The sequence below is a fragment of the Monodon monoceros genome, unplaced genomic scaffold (genome assembly GCF_005190385.1).
Source record: "Monodon monoceros isolate NGI ecotype Baffin Bay Population unplaced genomic scaffold, NGI_Narwhal_1 Super_Scaffold_16, whole genome shotgun sequence".
Taxonomy (NCBI): Eukaryota; Metazoa; Chordata; class Mammalia; order Artiodactyla; family Monodontidae; genus Monodon; species Monodon monoceros.
Window position 1 is genome coordinate 71,627,645 of NW_021703772.1, and position 23,064 is coordinate 71,650,708.

The 23,064-nt window shown below is 37.4% G+C and overlaps 1 protein-coding gene across 21 annotated transcripts in view; it reads left to right on the forward strand.

Moving 5' to 3' along the window:
* The window catches only part of BAZ2B (bromodomain adjacent to zinc finger domain 2B), a 382,496-nt gene that overhangs the window by 52,347 nt on the left and 307,085 nt on the right, over positions 1 to 23,064 (forward strand). For 6 of the 21 annotated variants that reach the window (XM_029225714.1, XM_029225722.1, XM_029225723.1 and 3 more), the window contains exon 1: positions 5,454 to 5,911. The gene's annotated coding sequence lies outside the window, so the exon portion shown is untranslated. Of the gene's footprint in view, positions 1 to 5,451; positions 5,912 to 23,064 lie in introns of those variants that run through there. The other 15 variants (XM_029225711.1, XM_029225709.1, XM_029225713.1 and 12 more) reach the window with 8 other exon arrangements.

Consider the following 23,064-nt stretch of genomic DNA (forward strand, 5'->3'; position numbering starts at 1 on the left):
AAGTGAAACCATATAGTTACTAGAAGAAAACATGGATTAATTTCTTTATTACCTAGGAGTGGATAAATCTTTTCTAACCATGATAATAAACTATTGATAAAACTGACTATTAAAATGTTTTAAATCAATAGTTTATGATAATAAAATAAACTATTGATAAAATTGATTATAGAAAAACATTTATTTTTCAAAAATACGTTTTTTGAAAAATAAAAAGCTCAACTTTCAAACTTACAGAAGAATTTTCTTTTATACTTTTCACCTCAATTCATAACTATTAACATTTTCCACATTTGCTTTCTCTCTCTTTCTGTAACAGATACATTATTACTATTATTATTATCATCTGTTTAGTAATAGTTGCAGGCATCATGACCCCATACCTTTACTTTAACATGTATCTGATAAAAACAAGGATATTCTGTTACATTACTATAGTATAATTATAAAAATCAGGAAATTCACAATTGATAGACTACTAGTATCTAATAATATGCAGTCCTCTTTCAGAATTTGTCACTTTTATCTCAGCTGTTCCTTATAACAATTATTTTTCTCATGTACTGTCATTAATTGTCATGTCTTGTTAGTCTAATCTGGAATACTTCCTTAGCTTTTGTCTTTTATGAAAGTGACATTTTTGAAGTGTAGTCCAATAGTTTATAGAATTTCTTTAAAATTGGGTTTGCCTTATTGTTTTCTCATTAAATTCAGATTATGCATTTTTTCATAGCTTTATTGAAATATATTTCACATACCATAAAATCGACCCACTTAAGTTGTACAGCTTAGTGGTTTTTGATATATTCACAGAGTTTCACAACCATCACTACTGTCTAATTTTAGAATATTTTCAAACTCCAAAATGACATTAGCAGTCATTCTCAATTCCTGCTCTTCTCCCCACCCCTACCATCCCAGTCCTAGGCAACCACTAATTTATTTTGTCTCTATGAATTTGCCTGTTCTAGACACTGCATATAAATGTAATCACAAAAATGTGGATTTTTTTTTTTTTTTTTTTACTGGTTTCTGTCACTCAACATAACGATTTCAAGGTTTATCCTTGTTGAAGCATGTACTGGTATGCCAGCCATTCTTTTTTATTACCAATTAATATCCCAGTGTACAGATATACCCCATTTTGTTAATCAGTTCATCGGTTGATGGACATAGGTTGTTTTCACTTCTTGCCTGTTACGAATAGTTTGTTTTTTTTTTAAGAACATTTATTTATTTATTTGTTTGATTTTTGGCTGTGTTGGGTCTTCGTTGCTGCGTGTGGGCTTTCTCTAGTTGTGGCGGGTCGGGGCTACTCTTCGTTGCGGTGCGCGGGCTTCTCATTGCGGTGGCTTCTCATTGCAGAGCACGGGCTGTAGGCACGTGGGCTTCAGTAGTTGTGGCTCGCAGGCTCTAGAGCGCAGTCTCAGTAGTTGTGGCGCACAGGCTTAGTTACTCCAGGGTATGTGGGATCTTCCCGGACCAGGGATCGAACCCATGTCCCCTGCATTGGCAGGCGGATTCTTAACCGCTGTGCCACCAGGGAAGTCCCTGAGTATGTGTTTTTAATTCTCTTGGGTATGGAGAGTGGAATTTCTGGATCACGTGGTAGTTCTATGTTTAGCATTTTGATGAACTGCCAAACTGTTTTGAAAGCAGCTACACCATTTTACCTTCCCACCGGCAATGTGTTGATATCAGGGTTCCAATTTCTCTGCATCTTCACTGATACTTGTTATTGTCTGTCATTTTCATTTGCTATCCTAGTGAGTGTGACGTGGTATCTTATTGGTTTTCATTTGCATTTCGCTAATAACTTATGATATTGAGCATCTTTTCATGTGTTTATTGGCCATTTGCATTTCTTATTTGGAGAAATGTCTATTTAGATTCTTTGCCCATTTTTTTATTTTTATTTTTTGGAATGGTAAGTTTTCTATATATTCTGGATAAAAGTCCCTTGTTAGATATATAATTTGCAATTGTTTTATCCCATTTTGTGAGTTGTCTTTTCACTTTCTTACTTGTGTTCTTTGAAGCACAAAAGATTTTTATTTTAATAAAGTCCAATTAATCCATTTTTTTAGTTGCTTTTGCCTTTTTGGTGTTGTATCTAAGAAATTGTTGCCTAACCCAATATAATGAAGATATACTCCTATGTTTTCTTCTAGGAGTTTTATAGTTTTAACTATTATATTTAGGTCTGTGATCCAGTTTGAGTTTGACCCATTTTGAGACCATGTTTAATTTTTGTTTATAGTGTGAGGTAGAGGTCCAACTAAGTCTTTTGCATGTGGGTATCCAGTTTCCTTAACACCATTTGTTAAAAATGTTCTTCTTTCCCCACTTAATTCTCTTGGTACTCTTGTAAAAAATCAATTTACCGTAGATATAAGCATTGAATTTTGGACTCTCAATTCCTTTTCATTGATGTATAAGTCTGTCCTTAGGCCAATACCACACTTTCTTGATTACTCTTGCTTTGTAGTAAGTTTCAAAATTGAGAAGTGTGAGTCTTTCAACCTTGTTCTTTCTTTACAAGATTGTTTTGGTTTTCCTGGGTCCCATATGAATATTAGGATCAGCTTGTTGATTTCTGGGAGGAAAAAAAAGCAGCTAGGATTTGGATGGCGATTGTGCTGAATCACTTCATCACTTTGGGGAATATTGCCATTTTAATAATGGTAAGCATTTCAGTTTGTGAACATAGGCTATCTTTCCATTTGTTTAGATCTTAATTTCTTTCAGCAATGTTTTATAGTTGCAAGTGTACAAGTCTTACAGTTCTGTTGTTAAATTTTTTTCTAGGTAGCTCATTTTTTTTTTTAATTTATTTATTTATTTTTGACTGTGTTGGGTCTTCGTTTCTGTGCGTGTGCTTTCTCTAGTTGCAGCGCGTAGGGGCTACTCTTCATCGCGGTGTGCGGGCCTCTCACTGTCGCGTCCTCTTTTGTTGTGGAGCACAGGCTCCAGACGCGCAGGCTCAGTAGTTGTGGCTCACGGGCCCAGTTGCTCCGCGGCATGTGGGATTTTCCCAGACCAGGGCTTGAACCCGTGTCCCCTGCATTGGCAGGCAGATTCTCAACCACTGCGCCACCAGGGAAGCCCAAGGTAGCTCATTTTTTTTAAGTACTTATTTTCTTTCTGTTACAAGATACTCTATGCCTGTCTTGTTCATTTCTTCACCCAGACTTAAAATGAGCCATTTCTCCAAGGAGCCCTGATTCTGTATAATGGGTAATGGTATTTAGAAAACATTATCAGAATGCTCAGTGTGTTCTAAAATACTCATTGTAGAGAGGAAACTAAGGCTCTCTGAGCTTAAATATCTTGTTTGTTGGCCTGCAGATACTATTGTCAAGTAAAATGAGCCAGAATTGTTTGGAGAACACTGCATTCATGTTTGCAGCCAGAATAAATAAGACTGGTCTGGAATATATTATTGTTGTGAGATAGCAAGAATACTTTCCAAGATGTTTAGAAGTACTGACAAAGATGCCAGTTTCAAAGACCTTTTATTGGCTGAATTTTGATAATTTAAATTTGAAAAAGAAGACCATGATTATAATAACTAGAACTAGTTGAAGCTGTAAAAAGCCCTAAGTCCATGATAATGCTCAAAAAGAACAGATTGTGTTCCATAAAATCATACCTATATATGTCTGGGGATCTATGGTCCTCAGTTACAAAATACACAAAAATATATACCTCATGGTTACTGGCTAAATAACTCATCAAGGATCAAGGAGTAGACTGTGGAGAAATGGACCTGTAACTGTGGTCCTTAGACCATGTTCAGTATAAGAACCTCCCCAATACAAGTGTGGTTGTACATATGTTGAAGGAGCCTTCAAGGAAGTCTGGGGCTTAGTTCTGGACAAATGCTCAGGGAAGCTTGGGATTTGACCTATAACCCACCTACCTCTCAGTAAATTCCCCCATGCTAGGTGTACATTGTGTACATATATCAGGTTAGCTGGCAAACACTTTACAGAATCTCAAGCAGTGGGAGAAGTCAGGAAGCTATAACACTCCCCTCCTATCAGGAGTATAAAGTAGGTGCTGCATATCCCTGCAAAAAACCTTCATTCTGTTTGGTTAGTATCACTGGCAACTGTGTATTTCCACGAGGATTCTAGGGACCCAGGATGCTGTACAGGATGAAGTGTTGTCTAATTTCTATTTTTCCTATTTTAATGAAAGTCATATAGTTCTTTTTGTGTTTATCCTTCCCAATTGACACATTTATAGGAAAGAAAAAGTAGACAATTTTGACAGCTGTTGAAGATTCTTTATGTACAATGTGAGTCTTTGGAACTAGCAATTAGAAGGTTACAATTTGTGTATTAAACTGGTAGAATAATATAAATTAACTAAATGATAATCCTTAAGTGTATTCACAGTTGTTATACCCTTTGATCTTCAGCATTTTTGAAGTGTGTACCATAAATCCCATTGTTTGACTACGAGCGCTCATATTTTTGAGCAAAATTACTATTACTATTTTCCTGTCAACCAGAAAACTATTCTTATATCATATACAAAAGTTTAGAATGTTTATTTATGGAAAATTAAATAGTAATTTCACTATAACATGATAATGATATATTTTTTAAAAAAGGCAAAAGACAAAGGGTTTGTGGGATGAGTGTGATGTGAAGAATTTTCAGGTCACTCTGAGGTCTGACAGAATGATTATATAATTGTATATTTCCCAAGTGAACCATTCTAAGAGGAGTTGAACAATATTGCATGCAATTGGGATTTGTTGTTTTATAAAAGAATTTATTGATATAATTACAAACTATACCCATGAGAAGTGGCTGTTAGTGAAGAAAATACATGGTGAAAGGCAATTAGCATAAGCATATCCAGTCTTTGATCTTAGTGATATAAATATATTCTTTACTAAGAATATGTGAATCCTTTGTTTCTATTAGTTTGACCAATATCCTGAGTATCTCTGAGCAGAAAACATTCATGTTCACCTGTTGAGCAGGCCTCTGATGACTTCAGGAAGACTAGACAATTTTTTCTTTTGTCTTATTGGTGAAATCACCCCATAAGTTCTAACTATCCTATCTGATTTGCTCTCTTCTTTTTAAAATTGGAAGTTTTATCTCTGAACTTATTTAAAAGATATTATACTACTCATTTTAAAAAGGATTTAATGTAGCATCTTCTAGAAGGGGTTAGTTTTTGATGTCTTATGTAGCTACTAAGTATTTTCTATCTTAGTGCATATCTCTCCTTCATGTATTTTTTTTTATTTGGAATGGTCCTTTGGGAGAATTAAAGTATTTTCCAGGAACTCTGATGACTCAGTTGAATTATAAAACATCAACTTGTAAGTGAGCAGCTCTGGTCATTCCAACATGGACAGGTTATGAGTAAAGATAGTAGGAACGACTAGGTTTAGAGGACTGATATATTGGATATAACAGGAAATCAAGGGATGAGGTGTGTTGCAGTGCAGTTTAGATCCATGAGGGCTATTCTAAGAAAACTATGCCTAGACACATTACAAAATGAAACCCTAAGATAAAGAGAAAATCTTGAAAGCAGACAGAGGAAAGTGATGCTTTACATACAAAAGAACAGTGATTCAAATGCCAACAGATTTTTCATCAGAAATCAGTGGCCATAAACGAAAACAAAAACAACAAAAGAAATCATAGTGGCCAGGAGACTTTAAAACTGAAACTTCAGTCAACCCAAAATTCTGTGTCCAGTGAAAATATCCTTCAAAAATGATGGCAAATTTAACACAATTTTATAAATGGAAAACTAAGAGAGATTTGTCTCCAGCAGACCTGTACTACAAGAAATGGTAGTGGAAGTTCTTCAAAGGAAAAAAGAATATTAACAGAAAAGTTGGATCTTCAGGAGCAAATGAAGAGCATCAGAAATGGTAAATATCTGGATAAAAATAAACGACTATTTTTATCCTCTTAAGTTCTTTAAAAAAGACCTGTGGATGTTTAAAAGAAAATTATAACATTGTTCTTTGGGGTTTTCAATGTATGCAGATGTAATCCATAAGTGTATAATAAAACAAATGAATAAGCTGCTAGGAAATATATAAAACTATTTCAGAGTGTGGTTGGGGGGAGGTGGTTAAAGGGACTGTATGCTTGTGAGGTGTCTATATTTTGCATGAAAATGTACAGTATTCTGGTTGAATTCTGATATATTTTCTTAAATAAAACACTAAAAAAATACAGAGATATGTCTTAAAAGTTGATAGAAATATTAAAAGGTAAGATTAAAAATTATTTGTTATATTTTTAAAAGATAAGAAAGAAGAAATAGCAGCAATAACAGCAGAGAGATAGAAAGAATAATAAAATATTGAATGAGATCTGATGATAACAGTAATTATATTAACTATTAAAGGTCTAAACACTGCAATTAAAAAGCAGATGTTGTCAGAGTGGATAGAAAAGGAAGACCAAACTATATACAGCTTACAAGAATTATCTTTTAGGTATAAAAACACACAGGTATGATGAAAGTAAATGAATGGACAAAACTATACCAGGCAAACAATAAGCATTAAAAGCAAGGAATAACTATATTAATATCAGATAAAATAGCTTTCAAGATAGAGGGTATTATCAGAGATAAAGAGGGATATTTCATAATGTTAAAAGGATCAGGGGAAATGGGTCAAGATGGCAGAGGAGTAGGATGTGGGGCTCACCTTTTTCCTACAAGATACATCAAAAATACATCTACATGTGGAATGACTCTCACAGCACAGCTACTGAATGCTGGCAGAAGACCTCAGACCTCCAAAAGGGCAAGAAAATCTCCATGTAACCAGGTAGGACAAAAGAAAAAAGAAAGAAAAGAGCGAAAAAAGAATTGGGATGGAATCTGTGCCCCTGGAAGGGCGCTGTGAAAGAGGAAAAGTTTCCACACACGGGGATGTCTCCTCACTGGCCAGGAGATCAGCCAGCACAGACGGGGAGATTTGGAGCCTTGGAGGAGAGCACAGCAACAGGTTTGTGGAGGGCAAAGCTGAGAGAGACCTGCACAGATTAGCGGTGCCAACTGGCATTTCCCAGGCTGAGATGCTTGTCCTTTGGGGCTGGTGGAGGCTGGGTATTGAGGTTCGGGCTTCAGAGGTCAGACACTGGGAAGAGGACTGGGATTGGCTGTGTGAAGACAGCCTGAGGGGGCTAGGGTGCGGTGCACCACATCTGAGGGAATCTGGGAAGAAGATCTCCTTCCCAGAAGAAGGGTGTGCTCGCCATAAGAGTTTCTTTCTCCATGTGCTCTCAAGTGGCAGGGCACCGTCTACATGAGTGGGGGCAGGCGTGAGCCGTCGCTGCCATCTCAGACTCCAGAGGCAGCGTGGACTTCAGCCTCTGTGGAGGTTCCTGTGAACAGGTGCAGGTCACCGCCTCCACCTTCCCAGAAGCTTGTGCAGCCCACCAACACCAAGTGTCCTGCAACCCTGCACCAACCACTGCCCCTGCCTCCCCTGGGGTGCATGTGATCCATACCGCTTCTAAGGGTGCTCTGACCTGGCACCAACCACTGCCCCCACCTTCCTGGGAGTATGTGCAGCCAGCTGCCTTCGCCAAGGGACCCACGACCAGGAGCCAACCGCTGCCCCCGCCTTCCTGGGAACGTGTGTGTGGGCCGTGCATCCGCACACCCCTTATCAAGGGGATAATGGCCAGCACAGGCTGAGGAAAGAGATGGCAAGCATCCAAACCGAAAACAGCACTCACACCAAAAAAATTTAAACCCACATAAGCTATGCAGACATGCTCCCACATATAAATAGCCCTCCAACACTACAGTAGATATTTGTTTGTCCTAAACTCACAGAGTAAGAGAAATATAAGCAAAATGAAGAAGCAGAGGAACCACTCTCAGTTAAAAGACCAAGAAAATTCCCCTGAAGGAATAAACAATGAAACAGACCTCTTCAGTCTAACAGACACTGAGTTCAAAAAGGAGGTAATGAAAATACTGAAGGAATTAAGAAAGGCTATCAACAGAAATGCAGATTACTGTAAAAAGGGGCTAGAAACTATAAGGAGGAGCCAAGAACAATTAGAAAATTCATTTGCCAAGATGAAAGCTGAGCTCAAGGCAATGAATAGCAGAACGAATAATGCAGAAGAAAGAATAAGTGACATGGAAGATAGAATAATGGAAATTACCCAATTTCCAGACAGAAAATTTCATTTGACAGAAAGCCAAATTAAAAAAAAAAATGAAAGCAATATAAGAGACATATGGAATAATATAAAGCAGGCCAATCTATGCATAACAGGCATTTCAGAAAGAGAAGAAAGAGAAAAGGGGATTGAAAATGTATATGAAGAAATTATGGCTGAAAACTTCCTAAACCTAAAGAAGGAAACAAATATCCAGATACAGGAAGCACAGAGGGTCCCAAACAAGATGAACCCTAACAGACCTACACCAAGACATAGTATAATAAAAATGGCAAAGTTAGAGATAAAGAGAGAATTCTAAAGGCAGCAAGAAAAAAACAGAGTTAATTACAAGAGAACCCCCATAAGGCTATCAGCTGTTTTCTCTACAGAAACACTACAGGCCAGAAGAGAGGGGCAAAATATATTCAAAGTCTTGAAAGAGAAAAATCTGCAACCTAGAATACTCTACCCAGCAAGATTATCATTTAGAATACGAAGAGAAATAAAGAATTTCTCAGACAAGCCAAAACTAAAAGAATACAGCAATACTAAACCTATCCTAAAAGTAATATTGAAAGGTCATCTCTAAATAGAAAAGAAGCAGAAAGATATAGGAAGGAGGAAATCACAATTGGAAAGTAAATCACTTAAATTAACCAGGCTACAGATCAAAAAGAAAAAAACTGAAAGCAATGATAAATAAAAGGAACAGCAAAAGGATAAACATGAAGATGTAAACAGGGACATCAAACTCATAAAATGTGGGGAAGGAGAGTAAGAAAATGCATATTCTTTTTTCTTTTTTAGAATGTGTCTAAACATACATGACTATCAGTCTAAAGCAAGCAGATATAGGGAGGGGTTAACATACTTGAAAAACAGGGCAATCACAAATCAAAAATATACAGTAAATTCACAAAAACCAAAAAGAAGAGAACACAAGCATAAAATAAAAGGAAATAATCAAACCATAAAAAGAAAAACAAAAAGAAAAAGAAGAGAACAAAGACTACACTTGATCTTAGCCAAAAGGCCGAGAAGCAATTGAGAACAAAGACTAAACAAAGGATCAACTGGAAAACAAGATCTGAAATGGCAGTAAATACATATGTATCAATAATTACCTTAAATGTCAATGGACTGAAGGCTCCAATCAGAAGACATAGAGTGGCAGACTGGATAAAAAAACAAAAGCCTACAATATGCTGCCTACAAGAGACCCACCTTAGAGCAAAGGACACACATAGTTTGAAACTAAAGGTATGGAAAAAGATATTTCAGGCAAACAGAAATGACAAGAAGGCAGGAGTTGCAATACTCATATAAGACAAAATAGACTTTAAAGTAACGACTATAAAGAAAGACACTATATAATGATAAAAGGATTAATACAAGAAGAGGATATAACACTTATCAACTTATATGCTACATATAAGCATTTAGAATGCTACACCGAAAAAACTGCTGAACACATATTCTTTTCATGTGCACGTGGTACATTCCCACATATAGATCATATGATTAAAAAAAAACAGATCAACAAATTTGAAAGGAATAAAATTATATAGAATATATTCTCTTAACCCAACACAATTAAAAGAAAAGTCAATAACAATAAGATAGGAAAATACAAAGTATTTTGAAATTTAACAACGTACTTTGAAATTTAACAACATACTTTTTTCCTTTTCTTTTGGCAGCGCAGCTATGTGGTATATAAAGTTCCCTGACCAGAGATTGAACCTGTGCCCCCTGCAGTGGAAGTGCAGAGTCCTAACCACTGGACTACCAAGGAATGCCCAACAACGTACTTCTAAATAAATTATAGAGCAAAAAAGAAATTAGAAGGGAAATTAGAAAAGATTTTGAAGTGAAAGACAGTGAAAACACAACATATAAAAATTTGGGGGAGGGGCTTCCCTGGTGGCGCAGTGGTTGAGAGTCTGCCTGCCGATGCAGGGGACACGGGTTCGTGCCCCGGTCCGGGAAGATCCCACATGCCGCGGAGCGGCTGGGCACGTGAGCCATGGCTGCTGAGCCTGTGCATCCGGAGCCTGTGCTCTGCAGCAGGAGAGGCCACAACAGTGAGAGGCCCGCGTAGCACAAAAAAAACAAAAAAAAACTGCTCCCAAAAAAGTACATTAATTTTTTAAAAATTTAAGCAGAGTCATCAGTGATACACACTGTAACATAGACAGATTCCACAACTTAAGTTCAGGCAAGTTACTGAGATAAAAACTTTCTGGAAAATAAAGCAGAATCCAGAGTTGCTATATGCTCTCTAAAATGTAGTTTTCAAAAATACTAGTCATGCAAAAAAAAAAAAAAAGAAACAGTGACACATACCAGAAAATAAGATAGTCAGTAGTAACTAACTCTGGGTCCAAATGTTAGACTTAGCAGACAAAGATCTCAAAGCAACTATTAAAAATATGTTTTTAACATTTAAAGAACTTAAGTTTAAAGAACTAATGGAAAACATAGTAGTAACAACTCAACAAAAAAGGAATCTAAATAGAGAAATACAATCTGTAGAAAAAGAACCAAATAGAAATTCTAGAGCTTAAAAATACTGGAAAGTACTGGAATGAAATATTCACTAGATGGGCTCAGTAGTGAAAAGAAAGACTCCGTGAACTTGAAAATTATTAGAAATACCCCAATGCAAGGAATGGGAGACAAATTGAAGAAAAGTGATAAAAAAGAATCTCAGAGAACTTTAGGATAGTATGAAGTATCCCAACATACATTTAATGGACATGCTAAAATGAGAGGAAGGGTCGGGAGTGGCAGAAAAAAATAATTGAAGAAATAATTAATGAAAACCCCCCAATTTTGATAAGAACATTAAACTAGAGATTGAAGAAGCTCAACAAGCTCCAAATATGAAAAAGACAAGGGATACACCTGGATAATTTACAGTGAAACTGTTGAAAGGCAAAGACAAATAGAAACTCTTGAAAGAAGCAATAGGAAAAAAACTCATCATGAATAAGGGAGCAACAATGTGATTAATAGCTAAGTTCTCTAATCAGAAACAAGAAGAGCATCAAGAAGACAATGTAATGACATATTCAGGGTCCTGGAGTTGAGTCTGGTAGGGGAACTGACAACTAAGAATTCTATATGCAGTAAAATTATCCTTCAGTAATAAAAGTGAAAAACATTCCTTCTAAGAAAACAAAAACTAAGATTTTATTGCTTAGCAGGTCTGTACTACAACCATTACTTAAATGAAATTCTTCATCATTACTTAATGATACTTAGCAATAACTCAGAGCCACATGAAGGAATGAAGAGCACTAGCAATGGTACATGTGTGGGTAAATACAAAAGACCATATAATGTTTTTCCTTGTCTTATTTCTTCAAAAACCAAAAGTGTTTAAAGCAATAATTATAGTACTTTATTGTTAGACATGTATATGAAAGTAATATAATTAATATTAAGATTACTAATGAGGGTGGTTGATATGGACCATATAGGAGCACATTTGCTATAATAGAATTAAGTCAATTATTTATCTGAAATAGATTGTCATAAGTTAAAGATTCATTTTTTAACCCCTAAAGCAATGACTAAAAAGAAACTTTACAAAATCAAATAATTTAATCGAAAGAGGAATTACAATGTTACATTGAAAACATACTTATTTTATGTAAAAGACCCTAAAGGAGTAAAAGAGGACCAAAAAAGACATTTAGAAAGCAAATATCAAAATGGAAAATAAAATCCAACCATATCAGTAATTACAATACTTGTGAATGGACTTCGATTGAAAGACAAAAATTTACATTTCTTTTCTTTATTCCTGTAGACAGTATTATGACTGTCTTCCATTTGCCCTTCCAGATCCACTCTTCTCCTTAGTATACTTTGCTTTTTACCATAGGAAGCTTATTTGTTTGGATCATATGGGTGTACCCTCTGGCACCTGGTCAGTTTTTACCAATGAGGACACCCTCAGGAATACTGAAGGGAAGAGTATGTAACAAGCATTTATTTTCCCTGGCTCCCTGTGGGGGCACAGCAGGCTATCTAGGTCTGTACACTGAAAGTGGCCTTTTCTACACTACTCCCTCCTTCTGATTACGGTCACTAACCCCTCTACTTAAACCTACAGGTATAAGGAAAGGGAAAGTTCTTCTGCTGTTAGCCTTGGGTTATTGCACTGTCCCTTGTGGTTCCTCTTCACTCTTACTTTTATAAATAGTACCTTTGTACCTTAACCTCCCTTGGATTGTCCCAAGTTGAATGTGCCATCTGTGTCCTAAATGAACCCTGGCTGATATATCTATGAATTTTTAGGTAGGATTTTTTTTTTTACTCCATATCAGCCATCTTCTTTTAAATCTTTTTCAATGCTATATATATTTTTCTTCATTCTGAAAAATCTTCAAAACTCTCACATCTTCATTCTGTTTTAGTGTGCCTATAATGCATATATTAATTATTTTATTTGTTATTTTGCATTATGTAATTCCTTATATTGATGAATTGTTTTTCAGTCCATCTTGTCTTTTTAATTTCTATCTTTGCCTCTCCTGTTGCATATTCTTTGAAGTAACCAAGCAGATGAAAACTGTATGTTTACATTCTGTTCAGAGGAAACCATTTATAGAATGTATGCTATTTTACATTTGCCACAGTGTCTTTTCAAAGCAGTCTCCTCTTTCTCCCTCCCTCCCCCCCCCGCCCCCCGCTTTCTTCTCATGTAACCCCATCTGACATTTTTTTCAATACACAGCATTGAAGAGGCACCCCTGTATACATAAATATATATATATGTGTATATATATATATATATTTTTTTTTTTTTTTTTTGCGGCACGCAGGCCTCTCACTGTTGTGGCCTCTCCCGTTGCGGAGCATAGGCTCCGGACGCGCAGGCTCAACAGCCATGGCTCACGGGCCCAGCCGCTCTGCAGCATGTGGGATCTCCTTGGACCGGGGCACGAACCCGTGTCCCCTGCATCGGCAGGCGGACTCTCAACCACTGCGCCACCAGGGAAGCCCACCCCTGTATATTTTTACTTTAAAAACAACTGCTGGGAAATAGCCCTCCAAGCATTAACTTTGAAGGCAAATTTCTACCTCATTTTGAAATACCCATTGACATTTGTCTTGTATGGATTAGTTGACCTGTCATGTGTTTTTTGTCTTGGGTTTTCTGTCTAAGTTAGTGTGATATCTCAGTTTACAATGCTTAGAATGTATGTGCTATATTCAAGTCTATCTTTGCATCCTTTTCCACTCCAAGTATGCAAAATTTTGTAGGTTTCTGCCATGTGCCGCTGCTTCTTTATATTTCATGCTGGCAGTTTTAGTCTCTGAAGATATTACAGACAAAAGAAGCTAAGGTGGAACCTTTGGAATCAAGCTTCTGATTCTGGCTGCCTCAGTATATCATTCTGTATAATTGGGAAATGCCTATCTTTTTACTCATCAGTACATTGCAACATGTAGTGGTAGTTGAGTTCTTTTTCTGTCTGTGTTAGTCTGTGCTATTCTTATTCATGGAATGTACTACTGATTCCATTCCCATTTTGTAACAGTGAAAATTCCACTAAAGTTTTATTGTTTAAAGTTTCTGTACTCTTTTAAGTCAACTCCCGTGTCCAGTTACTCTTGCTATTTTGTACTCCATTAACTCCCAAAGAATTTTAGATGAGGAAGAATTCATTAGAGATTATCTAGTAGAATTTTCTATTTGTTGAAGATATAGTAAAGAGGTTAAATTAGGATTCTAGGAACAACCAAATGCAATAAAATACAGGCAGTTCTTCTGTTTGCCAGTCCACTGCCCTTTGCATTATTTCATGCTACATCTTTTATTATTTGAGCTTATTTGTAGTGAATTCCATTAGAAAGAACCCTACTATAGTGATCAACATATCTAGCTTTTAGTTATAGGTATGTCATTAATTAGCTGAAAGATTTTGGAAGTCACTGAACTTTATTTGTAATTACAAAATAGATCATATAAGCCAGCTGATCCAGGTTTCCTTTAAGATCTATTTCAGTTTTAAATTCAATTCTAAATGGTTTTCATTTATAAGATGCCAAGCAAAGACTACCTTAAGTTTTGGTGAGAGGGACCAGGTGACACAAAACTTGTAAGCTACGATTCTTTCCAACTCTTTTATATATTCTTTTAAAGTAAGTATACAATATCTATCTCAACTGTGCACAGTTGAGATTATGTACACATTTGAACAAATTCAAAAATAGTCTAATAGGAGAAATCTTACAGAAATGACATTTTTGAAAAACCACTAATGTCAAATGCTTATCAGGTATTTGTTAGTTAAAATTTTTAAACAGTTTTTTATAAAGAGGTAGTGTAGGAGGTTAGTTGAAAATGCCATCTTGAACACTCAACATCATTAATTATGGTGAAATGTAAACAAAAAGCACTTTACACTCTTTACACCCATTAAGGATGGTTACAATATCAAAGACAGAGAGCAGCAAATGACGGTGAGGAGGTGGAGAAATTGTAACCCTCATATGTTGCTGGTGGGAATACACACGTTACAGCTACTCTGGACAATAGTTTGGCAGTTCCTCAAAAAGTTAAACGTATATGACTTAGCAATTTCACTCCAGGTGTATACCCAAGGGAACTGAAAACATAGGTTCACCAAAACCTGTATATGAATGTTTATAGCAGTATTATTCATAATAGCCAAAAGGTAGAAACAATCCAAATGTGCATTAGTGGACAAATGGAAAAAGAAAATGTGGTATATCCATACAGTGAAATATTATTCAACAATAAAATGGAATGAAGTACTGGTACATGCTACAATATAGGTGAACCTTAAAAACATTATGCTATGTGAAAGAAGCCAATCACAAAAGACCACATGTTGTATGTTTCCATACATATGTAATGTCCAGAATAAGCAAATCCATAGAGAGAGCAAGTCGATTGGTGGTTGCTAGGAACTGGGTGAAGAGGAGAATTGGTAGTGGCTGCTAATGGGTATAGGATGTCTTTTTAGGGTGATGAAAATCTGGAATTAGACAGTAGTGATGATTGCACAAACTTGTGAATATACTAAAAAACATGGATTTGCATACTTTAAAAGGGTGAAATTTATAGTGAGTGATTTATATTTCAATAATAAACATCTAAGAACTTCCCTGGCGGTCCAGTGGTTAAGACTCTGAGCTTCCAATGCAGGGGGCATGGGTTCAATCCCTGGTTGGGGAACTAAGATCCCACATGCTGCGCAGAGTGGCCAAGTAATAATAATAATAACAATGATAATAAACATCTAAAACATGATAAGGTAGGTCATCACGAAATTGTTCAAAACCAGTGATAAAGAGAAAATCTTGAGAGCAGTTTGAAGAAAAGAGACACATGACTACAGAGCAACAAATATCAGAATTTAAGCAGATATAGCATCAGAAACAATGTAAAGAGGAAGACCATAGACCAGCATCTTTAAAATAAAGAAAATACTTTTAACTGAGAATCCTATACCCAGCAAAAATCTTTGAAACATGAAAGTGAAGTCTTTTATAGATATACAAAAGCTGAAAGACAAGTGATTTTTGATAAAGGTACAGAATCAACTTAATGGAAAAAGGATAGTCTTTTCAGTAGATAGAGCTGGCAAAATTGGATATCCATATGGCAGAAATAGATTTTCATCCATACTTTGCATGATATGTACAAAGTAACTCAAAATGGATCACAGGCCTAAATGTAAATAAGACCTCAACTATAAAGCTTCTAGAACAAAACATAAGGAAAGGAGAAAATCGTCATGATTTTCTACTAAGATTTCCAAAAGCTGGATCAATAAAAGTAAAAACTGATAAATCAGTTTTTATCAAGATAAAAATAAACTCTGCTCTTAAAAATATACCCTTAGGGCTTCCTTGGTGGCGCAGTGGTTGAGAGTCCGCCTGCCGATGCAGGGGACACGGGCTCGTGCCCCGGTCCAGGAAGATCCCACATGCTGCGGAGCGGCTGGGCCTGTGAGCCATGGCCGCTGGGCCTGCGCGTCCGGAGCCTGTGCTCCGCAATGGGAGAGGCCACAACAGTGAAAGGCCCTCGTACCACAAAAAAAAAAAAAAAAAAAAAATACCCTTAAGGGAATGAAAAGATGTACTCATTTCACTAGCCACTCCTTCTTAGTTTCTTTTCCTGGTTTTTCCTCATATCTCCAGCTTCTAAGTATTGCAGTATCACAGAACTTAGTCTGTGTGCAGTCACTCTTTGATCTCACCATTTCATATTTTAAATACTATAAGCAAGTAACTCCCAGATTTGTATTTCCAGCCAGGACCTTACCCCAGACTCCAAACTTATATAGCCTTCTTTGTGCTTAACATCTCCACCTGGATATTTAATTAGGGTCTTCAACGTAACAAGTAACAAACAAACCTACTGATTTTTTTAAAAATATATTTATTTTATTTATTATTTATTTTTGGCTGTGTCAGATCTTAGTTGCGGTGTGCTGGATCTTTGTTGAGGCATGCAAGATATCTTCGTTGCACCGCTCAGGTTTCTTTCTAGTTGTGGCGTTCGGACTCCTCTCTAGTTGTGGTGTGCGGGTTTTCTCTCTCCAGTTGTGGCGTGTGGGCTCCAGAGTGCATGGGCTCTTTAGTTGTGGCGCGGGGGCTCCAGCGTGCGTGGGCCTTGTAGTTTGGGGCATGCAGGCTCTCTCGTTGAGGCTCACGAGCTCAGTAGTTGTGGCATGTGGGCTTAGTTGCCCCACAGCATGTGGGATCTTAGTTCCCTGACCAGGGATCAAACCTGCGTCCCCTGCATTGGAAGGTGGATTCTTTACCACTGGACCACCAGGGAAGTCCCAAACCAACTGATTTACACCAAACCACAACACCCTCACCCAAAGCAGCTCTTTTGCAGTCTCCCTATGTACATAAACTAACTTTTGCCTTCTAGTTCCTGAGGACAAAAACTGTGGAGTCATCATTCACTAGAAATCTTTCTCTTATAGCACATATCAAATCCATCAACAGATCCTTTACCTCTACCTTCAACATATATAAAGAATCTGACCACTTTCTACTACTTCAATCACTACCATCAGTTCTAACCTTAGTATGATCATCCTTTGCTTAGAATTTTTAGCAATCTCCTACATGGTCTAACTTCCATTCTTTTTTCACTACAGTCTGTTCTAATACTAAAGCCAGAGAGAACTTTTTCAAAGGTAAGTCAGGCCATGTCCTTTCGTTGCTCAAAACCACACAGTGGTTTCCTCCTCAGGATAAAAATTCAACATCTTTGTATAATGGCTTCAAAGGCCCTGCAGAATATGGCACTCTCTTGACCTTATCTCTTGGTGCTCTTCTTGACCACATCAGCCTATTTACTGTTTGTTGAACAAACTAAGCATGCTCCTGTCACAGGACATTTGTAAATCTTGTTCCCTCTGCTTGGGAAGCTCTTCCCCCATAAGACTACATGCCTTATTCCCTCACTTTTAAAAAGTCTGTGCTCAGATGTCTTATCAGGAGGCCCTTTTTCACCTTTCCTAGAACTTCTTGTACATCTTGCTTTCCCTACTTTTTTCCATAAGACATGTCAAAATTATGTATAGCAGGAATGTGCAAACTATGGCCATTGGATAAATCTTAGCTACCACCTGTTTTTGCATATAAAGTTTTCTTGGAACACAACTATACTCACTTTTTTATCTGTTGCCTGTGGCTGGTTTTTCACTACAATGACAAAGTTGAGTAATCGCAATAGAGACATGAGACCTCTAAAGCCTAAAACATTTACTATTTGGCCATTTACAGAAGAAGGTTGCTGACCCTGATACGCACTATGTGTTTGCTTGTGTTTATTGCCTGTCTCTCCCCACGAGAAAGTAAGTCCTATGAAGGCAGTTACTTTTTTCACTGCTGCATCCTTAGCACCTAGAATAGTATCTGGCACATAATAGGTATTCAATAAGTATTTCAGGAACAATTAAATGACAATTAAAGAGAATACATGATATGGTCTAGTAATTAAAGGATATATTAAAGGATTTTAGGCTTTAAAGACAAATATTCTTCTAGATTATAAGCTTTGTTATTATGTATCATTATCATCTAAAAATAAATACACTTTTTTTTTCAATTAAGCATGTTTGCAATTAAGAAAAGAGACTCCTGTGTAGGGGGAATTCCCTGGTGGCCTAGTGATTAGGATTCCGGGCTTTCGCTGCAGTGGCCTGGGTTCAGTCCCTGGTCGGGGAACTGAGATCCTGCAAGCCACGCATGTGGCCGAAAAAAAAAGACTCCTGTGTAAAGATGGTAGAAAGAAGCTACAGAATCTCCCTCCTCTGATACCTGATGATATGATCTTCAACAATTAAAAAAAAAAAAAAAAAGATAAGAACAGCAGAACCAGAAGAAAAAAAGAAAACAAAACATTTGTCAGCAGTAACCAGAAATAAGAAACAGGATAGAATCTCAATGTCATATATTTCAAAAGATGATAGCTGAGGAAAGAAAAAGATTTGCCAAAGCATGGAATGGCACCCAGCCCCATTCTCCCCAAAATCTTATCTTAATGTCAAGATTAATGATGATCTTGAGATTCATCATTGATACAACTGAAATAGTAGGGGGAGTAACTGTGTAGTCTCCTTACATTTATCTTTTTCTTACTATGTGAAAGTAGAAAAAGCTGCTGGGAAGAGATGTCTGAAAGGTGAAAAGTGAGGATTAGGGATGATTTCCTGGCAGAAGCAGAGGCTTCAGGACTCCTGAATTGAGGGAATGGTCTATATCCCAATGGCTATCTCCCTATAGGAATAAGTTTGTTCCCTCCCCAAGTAGTTAGGGTGAAACGCCAGGAAAATCTCAAAGAACTGATCCCAATTCCTCCAACAAAAGCCACACATAAAAGCTGCCGCACACAAAAACAGAAATATGGATCAATGGAACAGGATAGAAAGCCCGGGGATAAACCCACGCACATATGGTCACCTCATTTTTGATAAAGGAGGCAAGAATATACAATGGAGAAAAGACAGCCTGTTCAATAAGTGGTGCTGGGAAAACTGGACACCTACATGTACAAGAATGAAATTAGAACACTCCCTAACACCATACACAAAAATAAAGTCAAAATGGATTAAAGGGCTTCCCTGGTGGCGCAGTGGTTGAGAGTCCGCCTGCCGATGCAGGGGACACGGGTTCGTCCCCCGGTCCGGGAAGATCCCACATGCCGCGGAGCGGCTGGGCCCGTGAGCCATGGCTGCTGAGCCTGCACGTCCGGAGCCTGTGCTCCGCAATGGGAGAGGCCGCAACAGTGAGAGGCCCGCGTACCGCAAAAAAAAAAAAAAAAAAATGGATTAAAGACCTAAATGTAAGGCCAGACACTATAAAACTCTTAGAGGAAAACATAGGCAGAACACTCTATGACATAAATCACAGCAAGATCCTTTTTGACCCACCTCCTAGAGAAATGGAAATTAAAACAAAAATAAACAAATGGGACCTAATGAAACAGAGGCTTTTGCACAGCAAAGGAAACCATAAACAAGATGAAAAGACAGCCCTCAGAATGGAAGAAAATGTTTGCAAATGAAGCAACTGACAAAGGATTAACCTCCAAAATTTACAAGCAACTCATGCAGCTCAATATCAAAAAATCAAACAACCCAGTCCAAAAATGGGCAGAAGACCTAAATAGACATTTCTCCAAAGAAGATATACAGATTGCCAACAAACACATGAAAGGATGCTCAACATCACTAATCACTGGAGAAATGCAAATCAAAACTACATGGGTCAAGACACCCTGCTTCATGGGGAAACCCTGTTTGTCGTTCCCACCACTGATTCGGACCACATAACCCTTCCCTTCTTCACCCAGAGCGTCAGCAGCAACTTCTGTAGCCATACGCTTCTCATAAAAGGTACGAAGTTTTCATTCATCGTCCACTTCAATGAGTTTCTGGCAGCCAGTGGCTGGAAAAGAGATGTTCAGCCTCATTCTGAAGCAGCAGACCGCCTCCAAGGCGCCAAGAAAAAGAGCTCAACTTATAGTATCTTATTTCCAGGTGATTTCTATCATTTGATTTGCCTCTCAGAGGATAATTTTTTTCTCTCTCTCTCCAATTGCCTCTCTTCAGTCAAGAATGGGAAAGAGAGAGAAAGGTTATAGATATATGGGGGGAGAGAGAGAAGTAATAAAAAGTAATTTTAATGCACTTGGGCTAGGATCTGTGTAGCAAGCGGGATCTTAGTTCCCCAACCAGGGATGAACCCATGCCCCCTGCAGTGGAAGCACGGATCCTAACCCCTGGACCACCAGGGAATTCCCTGGGCTGGGGTATTTTAAAGCCATTGACTCTGTTTTAAACAAAACATGATGACTTTTTTTGGGTAAACTATTCTGGTAAAACAGTAAAAGCTTCCCAGAATAAGCACAAAATAACACTTTCCAGTATTTTTGTCTCTAAAGGTGGAAAAGACACTAAAGCTAAGGAAGTATTAATTCAGTGTTGCACTTCTCAGAGCAAAAGTAGATCTAAAACCATACAGTTGCCAAGTTTATTAAACCTGCAGCAAAATAATAAATATTATGTCTGGCAAGAACTCAGGATCAACTATTGGCAGACTTCCTTTAATGTGATACTTTTGGACATTATAATATCAATGATGTAATAAGAAAGCATAGTTACTCTACCTACTCTTTTCTTAATATAAATTTATTTATTTATTTTTGGCTGTGTTGGGTCTTCGTTTCTGTGCGTGGGCTTTCTCTAGTTGCGACGAGCGGGGGCCACTGTTCATGGCGGTGCGCGGGCCTCTCACTGTCGCGGCCTTCTCTTGTTGCGGAGCATAGGCTCCAGACGCGCAGGTTCAGTAGCTGTGGCGCACGGGCCTAGTTGCTCCGTGGCATGTGGGATCTTCCCAGACCAGGACTGGAACCCGTGTCTCCTGCATTGGCAGGCAGATTCTCAACCACTGCACCACCAGGGAAGCCCTCTACCTACTCTTAACATATGCATGCTAACAGATACTTTACAGTTGGGTGAAACCTTCTATGTAAAGAGCATACATGGATGTTTTACTGTTTATGAGGGAAAAGTGCTTGACAGCTTCTTGTTTGTTTTTCTTTTTAATCACTGAAAATCCATGCTTAAAGGGGAAGAAATTTTTAAATTTTGGCTTGTGGTTATTTTTTGAACCAAAAAATTTTCTGGAAAAGATTTGTTGGATTCAGTATTGACAGAGTACAAGCAGAGAACAGGAACAACATCTCTACACTAGTTAAAGAGTTGACACTTGAATATTATTTCTCATAGTGCATTATTGCCAGAGCACAATTGTCTGTAAACAATATGGACTTTGATCTTGATTCAGTTTTTAAAGGAAATCATGAGAATTGTGCCTATGATTGAATTTTGGTCCTTGAATATATATTCTTCAAAATGCTGTGAAAAAAAATGAGCAGTGAATAGAAAACTCTTGTTTTCCACCTTGAAACAGGTTGGCTGTCAAGAGGGAAGTTAGTCATATGAATTTTTGAAATCAGATATGATATAAAAATATTTTTTCATGGGAATTCTCTGGCAGTCCAGTGGTTAGGACTCAGCACTTTCACTGCTGGGGTCCGGGTTCAATCTCTGGTCAGGGAACTAAGATCCTGCAAGCTACTTGCCAAAAAAAAAAAAAAAAAAATTTCTTCATGACCCTAAAAAAGACCATTTCTGTGATTTCAGATGGCTTGCCCCAATGGCAGCATGTATCAGAAGCTTGAAAAGCCTAAAATTGTCTTTCAGGGCTAAATTATTACATTAGTGCTGAAAATAATATATTAGGACAAACTATAATGCAAAGAAGGCTTTATTACTATGAGATGGACTGTTTCACAAATTAGGATATGCATTCTTCTTCCACCATCTCCACCCAGAAAAAATAACCACTTCTAATGTGTACTCATTTCACTTTGAATACCTCTATTAGAGTATTTAACACATTGTATCAGATATTTTGGAGTATTTACATTTCTCAGTTGGACTGTGCACTCCTCAAGGGCTAGTGATCATGGTCCTCCCCAAAAGAGGTGTGCTAGTAAATCTTTCTGGGAATAAAAATAATTACAATTTACAAATAATAACATATACAATACTGTATTGTAAAATCCATATAGGCGATTGATTCTTACAGAATGCTTTGGTTGATTTTTACCAAACTCTTGTTTCTATAGCCCTGTCTGTAGCCAACCTATAGGTGTGCAATTGTTGAAGAAAGTAGTGTTAACATAAATGGTCATTGATATTTTTGTCTAAGTAAAAGAGTAAGATGAAAATTAAACTACTTTTTCATCAATGATGTGACTTCTCACTAACTCATTAATAGTTTTAAAATAGTATTAGAAGATTATTTATTTCAGTGTAACACTTTAAATTTAATTTGATTAATACTTTTTTCTATTACTTAAGTCTAGACCAGTGGTTCCCCAACCTTTTTGGCACCAGGGACCAGTTTCATGGAAGACAATTTTTCCATAGACTGGGGGCAGGTGGGGATGGTTTCAGGATGATTCAAGCACATTACATTTATTGTGCAGTTTATTTCTATTATTATTACATTGTAATATATAATGAAATAATTATATAACTCACCATAATGCAGAATCAGTGGGAGCCCTGAGCTTGTTTTCACTTGTCACTCACTGATAGGGTTTTGATATGAGTCTGCAAGCAACTGATTTATTATGGTCTCTGTGCAGTCAAACCTCTCTGCTAATGATAATCTGTATTTGCAGCCACTCCCCACCGCTAGCATCACCACCTCAGCTCCACCTCAGATCATCAGGCATTAGATTCTCATAAGGAGCGCGCAGCCTAGATGCCTCACATGCACAGTTCACAGTAGGGTTCGC